Source organism: Arachis hypogaea, unplaced genomic scaffold (genome assembly GCF_003086295.3).
Source record: "Arachis hypogaea cultivar Tifrunner unplaced genomic scaffold, arahy.Tifrunner.gnm2.J5K5 arahy.Tifrunner.gnm2.scaffold_21, whole genome shotgun sequence".
Lineage (NCBI taxonomy): Eukaryota > Viridiplantae > Streptophyta > Magnoliopsida > Fabales > Fabaceae > Arachis > Arachis hypogaea.
In genome coordinates this window covers 545,176-554,136 of record NW_027255449.1, presented here as the reverse complement: position 1 = coordinate 554,136, position 8,961 = coordinate 545,176, and positions in this window count along the sequence as shown.

Genomic DNA, 8,961 nt, shown 5'->3' with positions numbered 1-8,961 from the left:
AACTAAAAAAAATAATCTTTTTACCAAAAAGTTAAAAAATAAAGATTTTCAAAAATATCCAATCAACAAAAGTTTAAAAAGTTTAAAATTTTAAAACAAACTTATTCTATATTTGTGAAAAAATAGAACTATTCGATGAATAAAAAAAATATTCTTTAAAAAAATTTAGGATTTCAAAAGACAAAATTTTTTATTTAAAATACAAAAATAAAATAAAGTCCAGAAATATTATGAAGGCAAGAAAAAAAGATGAAAACTTTTTATTTTTAAATTTTGAAACTAAAAAAATAATCTTTTTTATCATAAAGTAGAAAAATAAAGATTTTTAGAAATATCCAATCAACAAAAATTTAAAAAGTTTAAATTTTTAAAACTAATTTATTTTATATTTGTGAAAATATAGCACTAATCGGTGAAAAAAAAAATAAAAAAATATTATTGAAAAAAATTAGGATTTCAGAAAACAAAATTTTTTATTTTTTTGAATTTTTAAATTTAAAAATTAAATTTTTTATTTAAAATAAAAAATAAAAGAAATTCCAGAAATATTAGGAAGACATGAAAAAAAGATGAAACTTTTTATTATTAAATTTTGAAAATAAAAAAATAATATTTTTACCAAAAATTTGAAAAATAAAGATTTTCAAAAATATCCAATCATCAAAAATTTAAAAAGTTTAAATTTTTAAAACTAACTTATTCTATATTTGTGAAAAAATAGAACTATCTGTTGAATAAAAAAATAAAAAAATATTCTTGAAAAAAATTAAGGTTTTTAAAAGACAAAATAATTTATTTTTTTGAATTTTTAAATTAAAAAATTAAATTTTTATCTAAAATAGAAAAATAAAATAATGTTCAGAAATATTAAGAAGAGAAGAAAAAAAGATGAAAACTTTATATTTTTAAATTTTTGAAACTAAAAAAATAAACTTTTTACCAAAAAGTTAAAAAATAAAGATTTTCAAAAATATCCAATCAACAAAAGTTTAAAAAGTTTAAAATTTTAAAACAAACTTATTCTATATTTGGGAAAAAATAGAACTATTCGATGAATAAAAAAATAAAAAAATATTCTTTAAAAAAATTTAGGATTTCAAAAGACAAAATTTTTTATTTAAAATACAAAAATAAAATAAAGTCCAGAAATATTATGAAGGCAAGAAAAAAAGATGAAAACTTTTTATTTTTAAATTTTGAAACTAAAAAATAATCTTTTTTATCATAAAGTAGAAAAATAAAGATTTTTAGAAATATCCAATCAACAAAAATTTAAAAAGTTTAAATTTTTAAAACTAATTTATTTTATATTTGTGAAAATATAGCTCTAATCGGTGAATAAAAAAATAAAAAATACTATTGAAAAAAATTAGGATTTCAGAAAACAAATTTTTTTTTTAATTTTTAAATTTAAAAATTAAATTTTTTATTTAAAATAAAAGATAAAAGAAATTCCAGAAATATTAGGAAGACATGAAAAAAAGATGAAACTTTTTATTTTTAAATTTTGAAAAATAAAGATTTTCAAAAATATCCAATCATAAAAAATTTAAAAAGTTTAAATTTTTAAAACTAACTTATTCTATATTTGTGAAAAAATAGAACTATTTGTGAATAAAAAAATAAAAAAATATTCTTGAAAAAAATTAAGGTTTTTAAAAGACAAAATATTTTATTTTTTTGAATTTTTAAATTAAAAAATTAAATTTTTATCTAAAATAGAAAAATAAAATAATGTTCAGAAATATTAGGAAGAGAAGAAAAAAATATGAAAACTTTATATTTTTAAATTTTGAAACTAAAAAAATAATCTTTTTACCAAAAAGTTAAAAAATAAAGATTTTCAAAAATATCCAATCAACAAAAGTTTAAAAAGTTTAAAATTTTAAAACAAACTTATTCTATATTTGTGAAAAAATAGAACTATTCGATGAATAAAAAAAATATTCTTTAAAAAAATTTAGGATTTCAAAAGACAAAATTTTTTATTTAAAATACAAAAATAAAATAAAGTCCAGAAATATTATGAAGGCAAGAAAAAAAGATGAAAACTTTTTATTTTTAAATTTTGAAACTAAAAAAATAATCTTTTTTATCATAAAGTAGAAAAATAAAGATTTTTAGAAATATCCAATCAACAAAAATTTAAAAAGTTTAAATTTTTAAAACTAATTTATTTTATATTTGTGAAAATATAGCACTAATCGGTGAATAAAAAAATAAAAAATATTATTGAAAAAAATTAGGATTTCAGAAAACAAAATATTTTGTTTTTTTGAATTTTTAAATTTAAAAATTAAATTTTTTATTTAAAATAAAAAATAAAAGAAATTCCAGAAATATTAGGAAGACATGAAAAAAAGATGAAACTTTTTATTTTTAAATTTTGAAAATAAAAAAATAATATTTTTACCAAAAATTTGAAAAATAAAGATTTTCAAAAATATCCAATCAACAAAAATTTAAAAAGTTTAAATTTTTAAAACTAACTTATTCTATATTTGTGAAAAAATAGAACTATCCGTTGAATAAAAAAATAAAAAAATATTCTTGAAAAAAATTAAGGTTTTTAAAAGACAAAATATTTTATTTTTTGAATTTTTAAATTAAAAAATTAAATTTTTATCTAAAATAGAAAAATAAAATAATGTTCAGAAATATTAGGAAGAGAAGAAAAAAAGATGAAAACTTTATATTTTTAAATATTGAAACTAAAAAAAATAAAGATTTTCAAAAATATCCAATCAACAAAAGTTTAAAAAGTTTAAAATTTTAAAACAAACTTGTTCTATATTTGTGAAAAAATAGAACTATTCGATGAATAAAAAAATAAAAAAATATTCTTTAAAAAAAATTTAGGATTTCAAAAGACAAAATTTTTTATTTAAAATACAAAAATAAAATAAAGTCCAGAAATATTATGAAGGCAAGAAAAAAAGATGAAAACTTTTTATTTTTAAATTTTGAAACTAAAAAAATAATATTTTTTATCATAAAGTAGAAAAATAAAGATTTTTAGAAATATCCAATCAACAAAAATTTAAAAAGTTTAAATTTTTAAAACTAATTTATTTTATATTTGTGAAAATATAGCACTAATCGGTGAATAAAAAATAAAAATTTATTGAAAAAAATTAGGATTTCAGAAAACAAAATCTTTTATTTTTTTGAATTTTTAAATTTAAAATTAAAATTTTTATTTAAAATAAAAAATAAAAGAAATTCTAGAAATATTAGGAAGACATGAAAAAAAGATGAAACTTTTTATTTTTAAATTTTGAAAATAAAAAATAATATTTTTACCAAAAATTTGAAAAATAAAGATTTTCAAAAATATCCAATCATCAAAAATTTAAAAAGTTTAAATTTTTAAAACTAACTTATTCTATATTTGTGAAATAGAACTATCTGTTGAATAAAAAAATAAAAAAATATTCTTGAAAAAAAATTAACGTTTTCAAAAGACAAAATATTTTATTTTTTTGAATTTTTAAATTAAAAAATTAAATTTTTATCTGAAATAGAAAAATAAAATATTGTTTAGAAATATTAGGAAGACAAGAAAAAAAGACGAAAACTTTATATTTTTAAATTTTGAAACTAAAAAAAATAATCTTTTTACCAAAAAGTTAAAAAATAAAGATTTTCAAAAATATCCAATCAACAAAAGTTTAAAAAGTTTAAAATTTTAAAACAAACTTATTCTATATTTGTGAAAAAATAGAACTATTCGATGAATAAAAAAAATATTCTTTAAAAAAATTTAGGATTTCAAAAGACAAAATTTTTTATTTAAAATACAAAAATAAAATAAAGTCCAGAAATATTATGAAGGCAAGAAAAAAAGATGAAAACTTTTTATTTTTAAATTTTGAAACTAAAAAAATAATCTTTTTTATCATAAAGTAGAAAAATAAAGATTTTTAGAAATATCCAATCAACAAAAATTTAAAAAGTTTAAATTTTTAAAACTAATTTATTTTATATTTGTGAAAATATAGCACTAATCGGTGAATAAAAAAATAAAAAAATATTATTGAAAAAAATTAGGATTTCAGAAAACAAAATTTTTTATTTTTTTGAATTTTTAAATTTAAAAATTAAATTTTTTATTTAAAATAAAAAATAAAAGAAATTCCAGAAATATTAGGAAGACATGAAAAAAAGATGAAACTTTTTATTATTAAATTTTGAAAATAAAAAAATAATATTTTTACCAAAAATTTGAAAAATAAAGATTTTCAAAAATATCCAATCATCAAAAATTTAAAAAGTTTAAATTTTTAAAACTAACTTATTCTATATTTGTGAAAAAATAGAACTATCTGTTGAATAAAAAAATAAAAAAATATTCTTGAAAAAAATTAAGGTTTTTAAAAGACAAAATAATTTATTTTTTTGAATTTTTAAATTAAAAAATTAAATTTTTATCTAAAATAGAAAAATAAAATAATGTTCAGAAATATTAAGAAGAGAAGAAAAAAAGATGAAAACTTTATATTTTTAAATTTTTGAAACTAAAAAAATAAACTTTTTACCAAAAAGTTAAAAAATAAAGATTTTCAAAAATATCCAATCAACAAAAGTTTAAAAAGTTTAAAATTTTAAAACAAACTTATTCTATATTTGGGAAAAAATAGAACTATTCGATGAATAAAAAAATAAAAAAATATTCTTTAAAAAAATTTAGGATTTCAAAAGACAAAATTTTTTATTTAAAATACAAAAATAAAATAAAGTCCAGAAATATTATGAAGGCAAGAAAAAAGATGAAAACTTTTTATTTTTAAATTTTGAAACTAAAAAATAATCTTTTTTATCATAAAGTAGAAAAATAAAGATTTTTAGAAATATCCAATCAACAAAAATTTAAAAAGTTTAAATTTTTAAAACTAATTTATTTTATATTTGTGAAAATATAGCTCTAATCGGTGAATAAAAAAATAAAAAAATACTATTGAAAAAAAATTAGGATTTCAGAAAACAAATTTTTTTTTTAATTTTTAAATTTAAAAATTAAATTTTTATTTAAAATAAAAAATAAAAGAAATTCCAGAAATATTAGGAAGACATGAAAAAAAGATGAAACTTTTTATTTTTAAATTTTGAAAAATAAAGATTTTCAAAAATATCCAATCATAAAAAATTTAAAAAGTTTAAAATTTTAAAACTAACTTATTCTATATTTGTGAAAAAATAGAACTATTTGTTGAATAAAAAAATAAAAAAATATTCTTGAAAAAAATTAAGGTTTTTAAAAGACAAAATATTTTATTTTTTTGAATTTTTAAATTAAAAAATTAAATTTTTATCTAAAATAGAAAAATAAAATAATGTTCAGAAATATTAGGAAGAGAAGAAAAAAATATGAAAACTTTATATTTTTAAATTTTGAAACTAAAAAAAATAATCTTTTACCAAAAAGTTAAAAAATAAAGATTTTAAAAAATATCCAATCAACAAAAGTTTAAAAAGTTTAAAATTTTAAAACAAACTTATTCTATATTTGTGAAAAAATAGAACTATTCGATGAATAAAAAAAATATTCTTTAAAAAAATTTAGGATTTCAAAAGACAAAATTTTTTATTTAAAATACAAAAATAAAATAAAGTCCAGAAATATTATGAAGGCAAGAAAAAAAGATGAAAACTTTTTATTTTTAAATTTTGAAACTAAAAAAATAATCTTTTTTATCATAAAGTAGAAAAATAAAGATTTTTAGAAATATCCAATCAACAAAAATTTAAAAAGTTTAAATTTTTAAAACTAATTTATTTTATATTTGTGAAAATATAGCACTAATCGGTGAATAAAAAAATAAAAATTTATTGAAAAAAATTAGGATTTCAGAAAACAAAATCTTTTATTTTTTGAATTTTTAAATTTAAAAATTAAAATTTTTATTTAAAATAAAAAATAAAAGAAATTCGAGAAATATTAGGAAGACATGAAAAAAAGATGAAACTTTTTATTTTTAAATTTTGAAAATAAAAAAATAATATTTTTACCAAAAATTTGAAAAATAAAGATTTTCAAAAATATCCAATCATCAAAAATTTAAAAAGTTTAAATTTTTAAAACTAACTTATTCTATATTTGTGAAAAAATAGAACTATCTGTTGAATAAAAAAATAAAAAAATATTCTTGAAAAAAAATTAACGTTTTCAAAAGACAAAATATTTTATTTTTTTGAATTTTTAAATTAAAAAATTAAATTTTTATCTGAAATAGAAAAATAAAATATTGTTTAGAAATATTAGGAAGACAAGAAAAAAAGACGAAAACTTTATATTTTTAAATTTTGAAACTAAAAAAAATAATCTTTTTACCAAAAAGTTAAAAAATAAAGATTTTCAAAAATATCCAATCAACAAAAATTTAAAAAGTTTAAAATTTTAAAACAAACTTATTCTATATTTGTGAAAAAATAGAACTATTCGATGAATAAAAAAATAAAAAAATATTCTTTAAAAAAAATTTAGGATTTCAAAAGACAAAATTTTTTATTTAAAATACAAAAATAAAATAAAGTCCAGAAATATTATGAAGGCAAGAAAAAAGATGAAAACTTTTATTTTTAAATTTGAAACTAAAAAAAAATCTTTTTTATCAAAAAGTTGAAAAATAAAGATTTTTAGAAATATCCAATCAACAAAAATTTAAAATGTTTAAATTTTTAAAACTAATTTATTTTATATTTGGGAAAATGTAGCACTAACCGGTGAAAAAAAAAATATTATTGAAAAAAATTAGGATTTCAGAAAACAAAATTTTTATTTTTTTGAATTTTTAAATTTAAAAATTAAATTTTTTATTTAAAATAAAAAATAAAAGAAATTCCAAAAATATTAGGAAGACATGAAAAAAAGATGAAACTTTTTATTTTTAAATTTTGAAACCAAAAAAATAATCTTTTTATCATAAAGTAGAAAAATAAAGATTTTTAGAAATATCCAATCAACAAAAATTTTAAAAGTTTAAATTTTTAAAACTAATTTATTTTATATTTGTGAAAATATAGCACTAATCGGTGAATAAAAAAATAAAAAAATATTATTGAAAAAAATTAGGATTTCAGAAAACAAAATTTTTTATTTTTTTGAATTTTTAAATTTAAAAATTAAATTTTTATTTAAAATAAAAAATAAAAGAAATTCCAGAAATATTAGGAAGACATGAAAAAAGATGAAACTTTTTATTTTTAAATTTTGAAAATAAAAAAATAATATTTTTACCAAAAATTTGAAAAATAAAGATTTTCAAAAATATCCAATCATCAAAAATTTAAAAAGTTTAAATTTTTAAAACTAACTTATTCTATATTTGTGAAAAAATAGAACTATCCGTTGAATAAAAAAATAAAAAAATATTCTTGAAAAAAAATTATGATTTTTAAAAGAAAAATTTTTTATTTTTTTGAATTTTAAAATTAAAAAATTAAATTTTTATTTAAAATAGAAAAATAAAATAAAGTTCAGAAATATTAGGAAGACAAGAAAAAAAGATGAAAACTTTATATTTTTAAATTTTGAAACTAAAAAAAATAATCTTTTTACCAAAAAGTTAAAAAATAAAGATTTTCAAAAATATCCAATCAACAAAAATTTAAAAAGTTTAAATTTTTAAAACAAACTTATTGTATATTTGGGAAAAAATAGAACTATCTGATGAATAAAAAAATAAAAAATATTCTTTAAAAAAATTAGAATTTCAAAAGACAAAACTTTTTTATTTTTATGAATTTTTAAATTTAAAAATTAAATCTTTTATTTAAAATAGAAAAATAAAATAAAGTCCAGAAGTATTAAGAAGGCAAGAAAAAAAAGATGAGAACTTTTTATTTTTTAATTTTGAAATTAAAAAAATAATATTTTTTATCAAAGAGTTAAAAAATAAAGACTTTTAGAAATATCCAATCAACAAAAATTTGAAAAGTTGAAATTTTTAAAACTAATTTATTTTATATTTGTGAAAATATAGCACTAACTGGTGAATAAAAAAATATTCTTGAAAAAAAATTAGGATTTCAAAAGACAAATTTTTTTTTTAATTTTTAAATTTTTAAATTAAATTTTTTATTTAAAATAAAATATAAAATAATGTCTAGAAATATTAGGAAGGCAAGAAAAAAAGATGAAACTTTTTATTTTTAATTTTAAAACTAAAAAATAATATTTTTACCAAAAATTTGAGAAATAAAGATTTTCAAAAATATCCAATCAACAAAAATTTCAAAAGTTTACATTTTTAAAACTAACTTATTCTATATTTGTGAAAAAATAAAACTATCCGTTGATTAAAAAAAATATTCTTGAAAAAAATTAAGGTTTTTAAAAGACAAAATTTTTTATTTTTTTGAACTTTTAAATTAAAAAATTAAATTTTTATTTAAAATAGAAAATAAAATAATGTTCAGAAATAGAAGGAAGACAAGAAAAAAAGATAAAAACTTTATATTTTTAAATTTTGAAACTAAAAAAATAATCTTTTTACCAAAAAGTTAAAAAATAAAGATTTTCAAAAAAATCCAATCAACAAAAATTTAAAAAGTTTAAATTTTTAAAACAAACTTATTCTATATTTGTGAAAAAAATAGAACTATCCGGTGAATAAAAAAATAAAAAAATATTCTTTAAAAAAATTTAGGATTCCAAAAGACACATTTTTATTTAAAATATAAAAATAAAATAAAGTCCTGAAATATTATGAAGGCAAGAAAAAAAGATGAAAACTTTTTATTTTTAAATTTTGAAACTAAAAAAATAATCTTTTTATCAAAAAGTTGAAAAATAAAGATTTTAGAAATATCCAATCAACAAAAATTTAAAAAGTTAAATTTTTAAACAATTTATTTTATATTTGTGAAAATGTAGCACTAACCGGTGAATAAAAAAATAAAAAATATTATTGAAAAATTAGGATTTCAAAAAAATTTTTTTTTTTTTTTTTAAATTTAAAA